At 37.8% G+C, this 13,560-nt stretch overlaps 1 long non-coding RNA gene across 1 annotated transcript in view; it reads right to left on the bottom strand.

The window, feature by feature from the left end:
- Positions 1-24: 24 nt before the first annotated feature.
- The window catches only part of LOC106633636, a 59,846-nt gene continuing 46,310 nt past the window's right edge, over positions 25-13,560 (bottom strand). Inside the window, exon 4 of the long non-coding RNA XR_006055419.1 lies at positions 25-4,869. This is a non-coding gene — a long non-coding RNA (uncharacterized LOC106633636). The remainder of the gene's footprint in view (positions 4,870-13,560) is intronic.

Genomic DNA, 13,560 nt, shown 5'->3' with positions numbered 1-13,560 from the left:
TATATATATAAGTATATATAAGTATATAAGTGCATCACAACTGGACAACCCTAAGCAATTTATATATTTCACTGGGTGAAACAATGATTTAGTGCACTCTGATCGAGAAACACATCCGGGGTTGTAAAAACAACAATCAACCACTTTGGATTAAAAGACCATATGTCCTTTAACAACCAAAAAAAAAAAAACATGCTGACGAGCAATAAGGTAGGCAAAATAAAATGATCCACTGACATTGCCTCTAATGCTTTTAATCTTCTGGTGATATCTTTATAGCTTGCTACGTTGCTTTGTAAGGCAAACAAACCTCCCCGTCTGGCGCGGAGTCAGTTCAAAGGACAGCACTTGGATCCAGATTTTTTGAGTAGCTGCATCACCTGTTACATGGAAATGAAGCTGTCTAGGTTTAATTGCAGTTTTAGGCTCAGTGACGGAAATTCAGCTTAGTTTTGCAATTGTTTGGGATTTTATCAAGTTTAGTGAAAACATACAGATCTGGCTATTTGGGCAAATATATTTGTTAAAAAGTTTGCTGTTTGAAATCTGGCGACGGTGCCAAAAATGTCTCGATCGTTGTGTGCTAAATGATTCAAAATGTTACCAACTGCCTGAATGAGAAAAGTGACAGGAGAACAGAAATTGGAATTCCATCCAACAGACCTTATTAATTTATCTAATGTGTCACATTAATGCAAACTTGATGCTGGTACCCTTTTAGCATTTGGTCATTTGTAGTTTTTTGTAAACAAAAATGTTGTTTCCATTTGTTCGCTTTCTTTTAATCCAAGCACTTTTCCCGAAAAGTATTTCAAGTATGAAGAAATTTCAGGTATCACGTTGCAAATTTCTTATCCTGCTTCCGGAAGAAGGAAAGTAACATTAGATACTCGGGCCTACAAATCAGCAAAATAACTGTACTGCACGGTACACATCCGCCACTATAGATAGGCCAAGCATATTCATACCCAAAGCTTAACAGGACTCTGCAAAGTCTTGAGCAAACGTATTGCTCGTGTCTGAATCTGTCAGTGTTTGTGTGTGCACTTGATGTCTGTTTGCATGCCGACCTAGCCTCAGATTGCTGTTTGAGGATGTAATTGCTCTGCTCCTCTCCTCCTCGGAGTGGCCCAGGATGGATCTGCGCGGGCTGTTTAGCAGTCAATGGCCGGTGCAGATTGTAAACAGATCTCCCATGAATTGCGGGTTTAGCGGTTTTGTGAGTCTCTAAACAAGGTTCTACCGATAACGCCATTCTCTCCCTGACAAAATCAGCCACTTTGCTGCAAGGGTGTGATTTGAGAGGTGCCAGTCAATGTGATTGACACTATTAATCCCCCACAGGAGCGAAGAGGTGGAGAAAACAAACCATGCCCTTATAGAAAACATGTCCCTGTTTAAATCCTACTTTGGGTAAATATTTCACCTATCCATCTAACTGTGCAGAAGAGTCAAGCATGCGCTGGTAGGTGGGAAAGAGTTTCAACTGCATTGCTGACTAAACCCATGTTTAAAAGAAACAAACAGACAAAAAAAGTTGCAATCTTAGCATAAGTAACAACTGAACACCCTCAAACACATACATGCACACACACACACAAGCCCCAGTATCTTAAATGATCTGCACAAAACCTATGAGAAGAATATCCAGCGTGTGCTTTCTAGCTCACAAGCTCATCCATGAAACTTAAAACTGAAATGTGAGTGTTTCTCTTTGCTTTCCAAAATCACTCTTGATTTGTATGCCGTCATCCTGATTAAGACCTGAGACAGTTGCACAGCACTGACATACAAAGCACACTGTGGCTTTTCAATTATAAATTAAGCTCTGCTGGCCAGTAGGAAAGCAAGTCATCAAGCATTAAGCACACATATTAATTTTCAAAGAACTAGTGGTAATGGGAACATCTTGGAGACAGTGGCAATGACTTGTCTGAAGCTGACAGGACACTCATATTAAATACTTAACCATAGTGGGCGAAAAAATCCTTTTGTAGACAGTTTTTAAACATGCATGCACCCTTACCCATAATGTACAGTGTCAGTGCAAGAAAGTATTCAACGTGACGTCACAAGTCAACCCATGTCTAAAAACCGAACCGCTGATGGAAAATTTTAATTTCATGGGAAACGCTGCGGGAGCTACGATAAGACTAATAACAGAAGCGAGACAAACACTGCAGAGTCCACCGTGCAGTTTGCAAAGCTTTTTGTTTCCGTGATGTGTTTGACAAAAGTGCAGAAAAAAAAATCACTAATGAAAATTACAATTGCAATTACAGGCCAAACTCTTTGATGTAATCTGGATTGCTTTCAATTATATCATAATATTTCAGCAATTAAATCAAGTATCTTTACAAAAGGCAAAGTGGCCTTCTGGACAGATAGTTCCAGTTAAAACTATAATTCAATAAATAAAGAGGTCCTAGTCACAACGAGTGGTAAAATGTGATACGGGAAATCTGAAAATGCCAGCAAACTTTTTTTTCTAACTTAAGGGGACTAATCATTTAATTAACCACAGAAAAATCAGTCACCGGATCTGAAACAGCAGCAATTTTCGTTCACCAGTCGACCTGTATGATGGACTAAAAGAATATATGCACTGTGCCAGACTATATGTGCTGTCTATACATGTGCAAACAAGCCTAGCTGTGAAGTTACCCAGTGCAGTACAAGCAGAACCATGTGATTTCTGCTCCATATTGTAAACAATAACTCTGACTTTTAGACTTTTAGCAAAGTATAAACATGCTGTGCAAAAAGCAAAAATGGTACTGAAAGCTTAATGAGTTTAAGCACTGCCTGATGATAGCATTTTAAACACATTCAGCAGTCGCATAATTCCAGTAAAGGAACAAAGCTGAAGCAAGCGCACGCGCTCTATCATTTTTTTCCTAATAAACGACGTAAAAATGGTCCATTATAACGAGGAACAAAGAGGATAGACCCCATGTTACAGCCAACCCCTCACTGATGCCCTAGTGACTCGGCCAGCCACTCTCCCAAGGCCTACTCCTTGATTAAATGCATAATCCACTACTCCCCATCCCCAATGATTTAGTGTGCCTTTAAATCAGCTTGCGCACACATAAAAACCTCAAATAAAAATCACCAAGAAAAACCATTGCACTCTAACTGTTCTATTAAAATGATACCCGGCCCAGCCTTTCTTCTCTGCAATAGCGTTTATTCCACATGAATGCATATCTTCATTTTTTTCATAGGTATGCATATAAAATATTTAAAGTTTAAAATGTCACAGTTGAAACATCAAATGCGGGAGTCTCTTATTAATCAGCAAGGATTGAGGTTCTCTTTTAAGGTTATAACCCTTTGAAAGAGCAAAAATTACATTTTTGACCTTGAAGATGAGACAAACTCATAAACGTAAAATAATTTGCAGTTTAAAGGGGAAAGAGATATCAGTTACCTCAGCCAGCAGTGCTCTGGGTTGTCAGGGGAAGACCAAACAAGTCTCATTTTCATATTTACATCCAAGCTGTTGAGATTAATTTGAAATCACATCAAGAAAAAAAAAAGAAAAGAAACAAAACTCAGAGAAAACATCAAAAGGGCCAACTGTCAAAGTTTCAAATCCACGGGGCCCTAGCTATCTCCAGCGTGTGAAACGCAGACTTTTTTCTTGCAGTTTTATTAAATGGTGCATGACATTTTCATTACTCAAGGAAATTAAATTGACTAATTTTCTTACAAGCCCTGTACGTCTGCTATTTTAGGGAGGTGCACAGAAGAGAGCAATTGTTTCAACACCTACACAAAAGAAATGCAAACACGGATGAGCTCGGAGAAGAAAAGTGATTTCAAAGCTTTTAATGAGGAACTTTAGGGTTTTGCTCCTTTTCTTAAAACTGGGTTTTGATCACATCCCCAAGTGCTGATTACTGTTTGTTCATTCATTTTAGAGCCATGTACAGCACGGCGCGCTACAAACTGGAGCCTCCATTTTTCAATATATTGACTTTGAAACAAATTACAGCTTTCCAAAAATAAAAAATAAAAATTAAATAGGATGCATTAAAAAATCTGGGTCCAGGTTTGAACAAGCAAGAACACACATTTACTTGAATAGGCTGGAGACTTAAATAACAACACGCTGGCATATTTATATATTACACATGCTGATAAAATGATACATCTCAATGTAACTGTAAAGGTGAAACCTTTAACCTGTGGATACAGACTTTAACCAGAATTTGTGCTCATAATCCAAAAATAAGCCATTTGTTTTGTTAACACACAAACATATTCATCATCAAAATGATAACAATCATCACACTAAAGCACGGTTAGGGAGATGGCTCCAGTTTAGTATTAAAGATTTAATCCATAAAGAGGACGCTTTGGTCAAACGCGGCGAGGACGGCTGAGGAAAATATGGAGTCAGCCAGGACCTCGACATTGCCTCTTCTCTGGAGATGAAAAGGCTGATTACCTTCACCTCTCAGGGGTGTAAGCCACATGGCTGACAACATCATTGGAAAATAGACTACTGAGCTCCTCTGGGCCCTATAACAGCTTACATTTAATGTGGGGGGAAAATTCACACTAAAAAGGAGTTGACACCACAGCCATACTCTCATATTGTTGAATGCGTTATGAAGGAAGCCACTTATTCCTTGATGCTGGTTGTGAAACAGTGATGGCTGAAAAGGGATTTTAAAGACTGTGTAGATAATATACTGGCGGCGGGAGTTAAAAAGTGCAGTTTGAGTAATGCAGATTGTTCTCACTTACTTAAGCTGCATTTCTGCATTCATCTGGAAGATTTTTCCTCATAGCAAGAAAATTCACATTAAAGTTGACCTCAAACGCTCATCCTGCAGCGAAGCCGTCCAGTGAAAGAATCTACAAAGACAAATTTGCTGATTTCCAAAAAGTATTTGCCTAATTTTAAACACAATAACAATTCAAAGACGGAACGAGCGAAAACGAAAACTTTGAAGCCAGAAAAATAATTCAAACCAAACGAGCGAATGTTTTTAAGTTCTCCACAGTGTTTCGGTGACACACTGTGCCATTGGATAAAAAAAAATAGACAATTTAAAAATGATATCCCAGTAATCCTCTGATGAATAAGCTGGAACCCTCTGTGTGACCTCTGTGTTCATCAACAGCAACCACAATTTAGTGGCTGCCTGAACTCTATTTCAAAGGTTACTGAATTAACTTAAAATTACTTACAATGCTATTAAAATGCTGAGCTCTTTTGTTGTGGCTGTAAATTAATTTAAAACCTCAGCAATTTGAAATATTCTGAGACATGTCAGGCGGGTGAAAAAAAGAAAAAGAATGGCAGAAGTTGGGCTTTCTCAATGCTTTTGGCTTGGCAAATGCTTGTCTTGAATGATGAGAAAAAGAAATTGGGCTTAACTAGAAACATATGGTATTCCACTGGAGAGGAAGCCTTCGTAAGAGGATCATGGCTGCGTAATAAAAGGAGACAGGAAAAGGGCACGTGTGGCGGTTTGGGTGGATGAGGAGTTTTTTTAAGGCGAGCTGGAGCCAAAGTCTTTTTTTGAAAGCTGCATTGGTGTCCTACTCAAACCCTCTTGATCAGGACACAGAAAACTGAATTAATAACAGAACACTGCAATACAGACAGAGACCTGGACGCTCGCAGGAAAACAGACAAAGACAGTATCCGTGGAAAAGCCAGGCAGTTACACAAAACAGTCAATTCACAATTTCATCTTTTTTAATTTTCTAATCAGAAACAGTCACACTGGATGTAATGTTTGTACTATAAGCATTTTTTAAAATTAGGATTTAAATGAATCTTGCTAATGTCGTCAAAAATGTTCTATTAAATTGTCTTACCTTTTAAATGTCGGTGAAACAAATTAACACAATGACAATATTTTTTAATGTCCGATCCAATCCCAAGCATTTTCTGGCATTAAATGTTTTTGGCTTTGACCTTTTTGTAGTACCCTGAAAGACGTTAAAGGCCATTACAATAACAAATATCGCAAATTATTTAAATCTTGTGTACCTAAAAACTGCAATTAATGGAAAGTCCACTTCAGACTGGCTCAAATAGTGAATCGATCCCTCCTCGTGACAACTGTAATCAGGATGAACGCTTATAAAACACACCCCTTTAAATTATATTTAAAGTCATATGTAGCTAAATGGTTCCACCTTCAGTGAAATCACCCATTTTTTTGTTAAGCCCCATTTTTTTGAAGTATTGGATATAATAGTTAGAGGCGGGTCTGACTGAAATTGCACACTCATTGGCTACTGACTTGTGACTGACAACTAGGCAAGTGAGCATAGGGTTTCATACCACAGTAAATTCTCCATTTTGGTATGATGAAGATTTATAAAACATATAATTTTTTTACTCAGTGTGACCCAAAATGAGTGACTGAGTTCATAAACTCAGCAGGAAAGTGTTTACAGCAGTCATCACAGAAAGCTGTTTTCCCATAAACTTCTATATGACCAGAAGTGTTTTTCCAATCACAACTATCTGATGGCGTTTTAATAGCACGCAGGTTTAACCCTTTAAGACCTACCATAGAACCAAGTCCGCCAGAGCTTATATTATATTTTTACATGCTGTAGTGCCATTTTTGGGAGCATTTCAAGTTGATATACATCAATACAACCATTATAGCCCAAATTTTAATAATATATATGCATTAAGTGCATAGTAATTACATAAATTGCAAAAAAGTGCAATAAACTACAAAAAAAATTAAATCGTTTTTGTTTTTTTAACATATATTTCTAGTTAGGGAAATTTAAGAGGCTTATCCCTCAAAACTGTAAATACAAAAAAGTTGCACAAAATAGTTTCCCACCAGAGGAGATTTATTTTAAGTGTCTTCATAGTTTTATTTTTGAAATACACCAATTTTTATATACTGCAGGAAAAACGAAAATAAATATTATACTGCAAATTTGCAAAAAAACAGCATATGCATCAAAATAAACTATTTCCAGCAGTGCAATATGAGTCCTAAGCATCCCAGAAACGACACAGAAAGTCATAAAGTCAAACATAACTTTTAAAAACACCAGTATAGGCTCATAAGGCCCTGAATATTGGAATCTGTTTCTGGAATATTATGTTTTTGTTGCTGCAAGTGCTTTTTATGCAGTTTTTGCAAAGCTTTATGTGGAAGGAAACTGTGACCGAGGACAAGCTGATGGCATCAGATGTAAGTACAACTCCTCCGGTTTCATATGCAAAAACAATTATTGCGCTAGCTTACGTGGTTGCAGTGCTACCAGGATTTAAAAATAGTTACGCAAAACGGAGCGTGCCCACGCCGACCGACTTTACAGGGTTAAGGCAGTTCAGCACTGATGTAAATTCTCAACTCAGGCTTAAGTTTGTTTTATACTCTCTATGAAAAGTGTTAACCTCACTCTCCAGCAGTATCATCTAAATAAACAAAAATTAATTAATATAAAAAGTATATGGTCAGAGTCTATGGTTAGTCCACTAACCAATAGGTGAATCCACAGTGGCTACAATAACAAAAGATTTTTCCTTAGCATTTTGGATTATCAAAGAAAACATTTATGATACTGACACATTCTGTTCAGCAACTGACACCATCTTTCACCACAAATTAAATCCCTATTACGGTATGAACAACCTACACCAAGATCACATGGCCTCAGTGTCACAACCACAAAACTTCTGTTTGGTAAAAACAGGAAAAGACCAAAAGGTAATAACTCATTTCTAGACTTTTCATTCCACTCTTTAAAAATCTGTTAACCATTTGTGTTTCTGCCTTAACTACTGTTAAACCTACAAATAATTAATTAGTGGCAAATTTGGACACAGTGTTATTGTATTTATATATATTAGTTTATACTAGCAAAAAAACACCCCAAGGTTGGTTTTTGGCCATAATATATAGAAAAATCCAAATAACTGGGATTTATAACCTTTTTAAAAACATCATTGTATGTGTGAAGATGTCCATGCAGTTTTGTTCATGGCCATTAAAGAGCACATAGATATGCATATGCAAACCTATGCTGCAATCATTATATTAAGATATGTTATTGACAATAACAAAAGTCACAATGTCTCAATCTTAATTCGCAATTACACCCAAGCCTTTTTCCAAACGTTGAGAAGTTCCAGTTTGTTATAACACAGTGACATATAACTGGTTTGTCTTTGATGTCAAAACTCCACAACTGGACACATATTTTTGAAAACAGCCATGGCTGTTTTAATGATTAATATCAGTCATGATGCACTACCATGTAAATATCAACAAAAACCTTCATTAGTAGGTCAGTAGCTAAAGGGTCTTGGGCTTTTAGCTTACTGGTGTCTAGTTTGTAGTACTCAGCACTGGGGCATATGTCTGTGCTGTAATCACAACAACAATCTTTTACAGATTGCCCATAATTAGAAAAGCTCCTCTCCAAACCAGCTCCATGTTAAGAGCATGATTGCAGCCAAATTGAGCAGTAATTTGTATGATGTCGATGTGTGCTGTGTGAGGGGAAAAGTCTGATGTTTTAATGCCACTTTTATCAGGCCTGGTTAGCCTGCCTCATTCAAACTAAGCGCATGGACCTTCGGCTGAGACTGGGTAAAGAGCTTCTGTATTGTATCATAGTAAAACAGACATCAAGCTTAAATAAAAGGCTAGAAAAGGCAGAACGGGCATCCACGTTTTCTGTCCTCAGTGACCCCAAGAGACCCATCATGGATGCTAATGGAATCACTTGCCCTACTATTATACAAAAACCTAAACATCACCTGGCTGGCTGTGTGTGAAGGACAGATGCACTCATTATTATTCTGCAATGCTTATCAAGGCCGTGCTACTGCCCAGTTACTGTACCACAGACATGTTAGCAAGTAGTAAGGAAACTGGAAGATTTTGGGTTTTAAAAGTATCTGTAAAACATATTTTGCGATTGCGGTTTCATAAACTTTTCAAAAACGTTGCTCTGTAGAGATAAAACAACAGATGAATGAATAAATGAATGAATGTGTATCTAGATTGATTTTATATAATCTTACAAAATCATTTATGAATCAAAGTTAAGAATTTGAAAATAAGAAAAGGGCAAATAAATATAAAATAATTCTATATTATGTTTAGTGAACACAGTATTAGTACACCTCTGGTAGAAGGTGTTTGCCATTATATAATGAGAAGTATAATATTTAATTGTTATGCTACGTCATGCAATGTATTTTTAATTTAAAGCCACATATTACATAACTAAATTCTTTGACAATTACAAAGCTCTGTATAAAAACACTAGGCTATAAAAATACGAAACCCTTTAACAGACTGAAAAGACGGGGCAGTGACAAGCTGCATCAACACAGGCCTGAGAGAATGTCTCCTTCACCCACCATAATTACCGCTGCCAATCCAGAGTGATTTTATAATTCCAAAATCATGACACTTCACAAAGACACTGTAATTGCATTAGGATACTCTTTCAGTCTTCAAATGTCTATTCATTCATTTTTTTCAGGACCTGTCCTGAAATATATCTGGGGGGGGTCTGAAAGCCACCTCATGAGAAGATGAGGAATTTTTCATGAAAACATAAAAATTTCCACTTGAGATCATCACTTGCTCTCTACTCTCTGCTCTCAAAACATCCCAGAATAGTGCAATGACATGGTGTTAGATACTTAGAGCATAATTTTGAAGTCCAAAAGCTAATAATAGTCAATAAGGCGAAACCTCAAGAGTGTCAGATTTACATGGCGTCACAATAGATACAATTTTTTTTTATAAAAAAAGAAACTTTTGGATCTATGCTGTGTTGCAGCTTACATCAATGTTTGAGCAGGCTCACAAAATATATGTAGTGAAGACTCTGGACTTGTAGAAAGTAACATTATGATGCCCTGTGTTTTTTCATAAACATGGAATCAATAGTTGATTTGTAACCAAAAGATGTTTTGAGATTACTGACGTTGGCATTGATCACTCCAGTCGTACCAGTCCATCCTTATGTCCATCCAAGTGGTCATGTGTGCCAATTCTGACCCCCCAAAAAAACCCTCAAAGTATTCCAGAGAAGTGAGAAAAGGTGAGCTTAGTGGCCGTACAGTGTGACTTTTACCACAAAATGAAATTGGTGCCTTCTGGAAATGCCAAGCTCATGAGAATGGGATGAAACTGTCAGGTCAGGATGGGAAGGTACAGCTGTCACCTATCATTCTAAATGTAAATCTGCTTTAAGTGGACACTTTTTAAAACACACTGTGCTTGTTGAAGAGTGGCAGGTTTACATCCACCCATAGCGCTCGGCAGTGTTTTCTCCCTCACTCTAGCCAACAAATTTGTCAGAGCCAGAGGTTACAGTTCACCACTGAGAAAATACATTCATGACAGGCTTAAGTTACTGAGGATGGTGCTGTTTTCTGGTTAGTGACTCCCAGCCAAATGATACCATAGCTGCACAGCTAGATAGTTGCTAAGGTCGTGCAGGCCTAGAGACTGGACAGTGACCCCCTGAAAACATCTGGTTGCTGGGGAAAACTGTATTTTCAAACAATTGACGAGCAGTTGCTGGAATTTGCTGACTGTCATTAAGGGAAATCAGTCGCAAAGAAGGGTCTGCTCCAAAAACCTCCTGACGATTGATTTGGGCTCAGACAGCCACAGTCTGCACAATAGTTTGCCAGCCAACCGCAGAGTGGTAGTGAAACTGTGAAAAGTGTGACAGTCTCTGTTTCTGGTGTGCATTGCACTCTTCAGTTTCACTACCACTTCCATGCAAATCCATCCAAACTACAGGTGACGTAGCAATCTGCTAGTGATCAAAGAATCACAAGGTTTTTGGTGCAGCATGTTTCTTTGCAATCAATTTCAACTAACCAAAGCAAACAACCTCCGGCAAACAATTGGCAACTGGTTGGGGAATACACATTTTTCCCTTGTGAGCTATGATCACCAGGAGGTTCACTGACTGTTCTCTAGACCTGCGTGACTGCCTGCGTGGATTTAGCAGATGATTTCACAGTAACTGCCGGTATGCTCTAGCAATTTTTCCATAGCGACTAATAGTTGCCAGGAGTTTGCAAGGAGGTTGCCAATTGGTCCCTAGGCCCATGTGACTGGAAACCATCACTGGAAACAACATGATAAAACAAAAAAACCCCCACTACAGTTGTTTGAAAGGTAGCACACTAAAAGTATGTTTGATGTAATTTCCCAACAGTGGCAAGTTTTACTGGACTATGTTTGTGGCAGACAGCAATATACAAGTAATGTGCTTTTTGCTATCATAATGGGTTAAACTTTCTTCACATTTTCACACACTTAAAAAAAGAAAAATGAAAACGAAATGAAATAGAGGTTGGCTAGTTTTCACAAATGTAAAACTGCATTCCTGTGCAGATGTTTTGCAACTGCTAAATGTTTGTAGCTAGCTAGCATGTATACCTGTATAGGTTCTCACTCATCCAGGTCATTACAGTTTTTTTTATTATACATTAAAAAAGAAAAAAACCTAAGGAAATCCAGTCGTCTTCTTTTCAAACTCTTAGATCTTACAACGGATGCTAATGCTAACAATCCATTAGAAGTTAGCATTTGTTCTTTTGTTTTTTGCTAATTAATTAGCATATTGCAAGACCCATGCAGTGCAAAGATCACCATGTCACAATAAAACAAATCTTGTTCTTACTGGGCAGAACAGAGATAAAACATCACAACCAGTTACACATGGCACCCACATAAACTGGAATGATCTGACAGTTTGTCAACGAGAACATCTGACATGCTCTGTTCAGGTTCACGTACTGCAAGACCTGTAAAACAGCTTTTCTACAAATAAGAATATCGCTTTCTCTTTCGTTATTTATTATTAATTTCCAGCTAATCCTTGCAAATCAAAAGAAAGACGAGTCATCTAACAACTAACATGAAAGTTGTGCTTTGTTTTACTGACACAGGTGCAGTGAGCTTCAGATCTCTGTTACATGTTACACCGTGGATGCAAACAATCTTCAAGTGCTTGACAAAGTAAGCCCCAACGTTTATCTCTTGAGCCAATCTGCCCATTCGCCTCCTCAGAGTTATGCCTGTCTTGTCATGACTTGTGGTAATGACACGACTATTACATAGCTGCTGCTGGGTAATGATTTTTTACCGTTTTAAAGTTTGTTTTAAATCCAGAGTGTTTGCAGAGGTACTGTATGTATTCAGTTTTGCCCTTCAGGTGTTTATGAAGAAAGACTTGGAGCACCGCAACCATTTACAGAACTGGAAGTCTAATCATATCAATGTGAAATACAATTCTTGGGCATACTGCTTTCTGGCCAAGTGACGGCTTCAGATCTGCTCACTTAAGAAAATTGATGAGATCATTGCCAAAATGGTGCCCTTGACAGACATTGAAATGATAGCAAGCGTTAAGTTTTATGCGATGTAGTTGACTCCAACATAACCATACTACAAGCTCTGATCAACTAGTCAACCCACACGGCACCAGCAGAAAACGGCTGATGTGCTTTCCTCTGTCATGCACAAAAGGCACATTTACTTCGTAAATCAGCCTCTCTTCATTTAAAAAGCAACACTGCTGTGCTAGAAGTTGGCTCTTTATTTACTCCTCCAAGAAGTATCATAAATACAGACACAAAAAGGATTCTAATTGAGAAAACTCCACTTTATTTGATTCATCACTTCAGCAGCCTGATTGTTTTAGATACACAATTGCCACACATTTGGGACTCGAGCAGAGGAAGAGGGAGTGGCAAAATAATATTTAAACAAACAGACAAACATAAAATATTTCTGGATGATGCTAAAATCCCTGCAGAGCACCAAAAGCATGGGGCTTAAAGATTTACTGCAGTCCTCTTATCTTTCATTACTGACAAGTGTGAAAGAGAGGCAAACATATTCTACTTTCTGCATTTCTGTTCTGATCCCAGTCCAACTCGATTAAACATTTGTGTTTCAGAGGATGTGTCAACTTCATTCTCAGAGCACTGCTTGCATTTAGGAGAAAAAAAGGGAGGAAAACTGTCTCAGAAATTAAGTTCTTTAAGACCATCTTCCCCCTCTTCTGTTCTTAATAAAAGATCTGTTTCTTTTTGTTGTTTTTTTCTCATAAAGCTGTGCAACGTATGAAAGCCCTGGAATGAAAGCCAGTACAATAGCTTTATGAAACAAAGGCAGGAAGGAGATTGAGGGGAAAACAGGGGGAAAATGGCATCATCTCTAAACTTAATGAAACAGCATCCTTTCATTTTTTCTGGTAATTATAATAAAGATGGAAAAACATAATAAACGTCTCCCTGCCCCCACCTGCTAACAGTAATTATAATAGACTCAACAATAAATGGTAAAGCAGCACAGAGCTGCATCTTGGGAATTCTCAGGGGTCTGTGGATTAGCTTGAAAAGCCTGAATGATTAAAATACACTAATTAAAATTTTGTGTTCCTTGGTAACTCGTCTTCCAGGGCCCCTTGTGCTGGCAAAATGGGAATAAATGCGACAAAAGCAAATACTCTTTTGGACCTGAATAAATAAACAAGTCTAATCAACGTAATGTTTTTACAGAGCGA

Source organism: Haplochromis burtoni, unplaced genomic scaffold (genome assembly GCF_018398535.1).
Source record: "Haplochromis burtoni strain Fernald_Lab_line unplaced genomic scaffold, NCSU_Asbu1 Contig_9, whole genome shotgun sequence".
Lineage (NCBI taxonomy): Eukaryota > Metazoa > Chordata > Actinopteri > Cichliformes > Cichlidae > Haplochromis > Haplochromis burtoni.
Note: the sequence above shows the minus strand (reverse complement) of the source record. Positions and strands in the feature narration are given on the sequence as shown.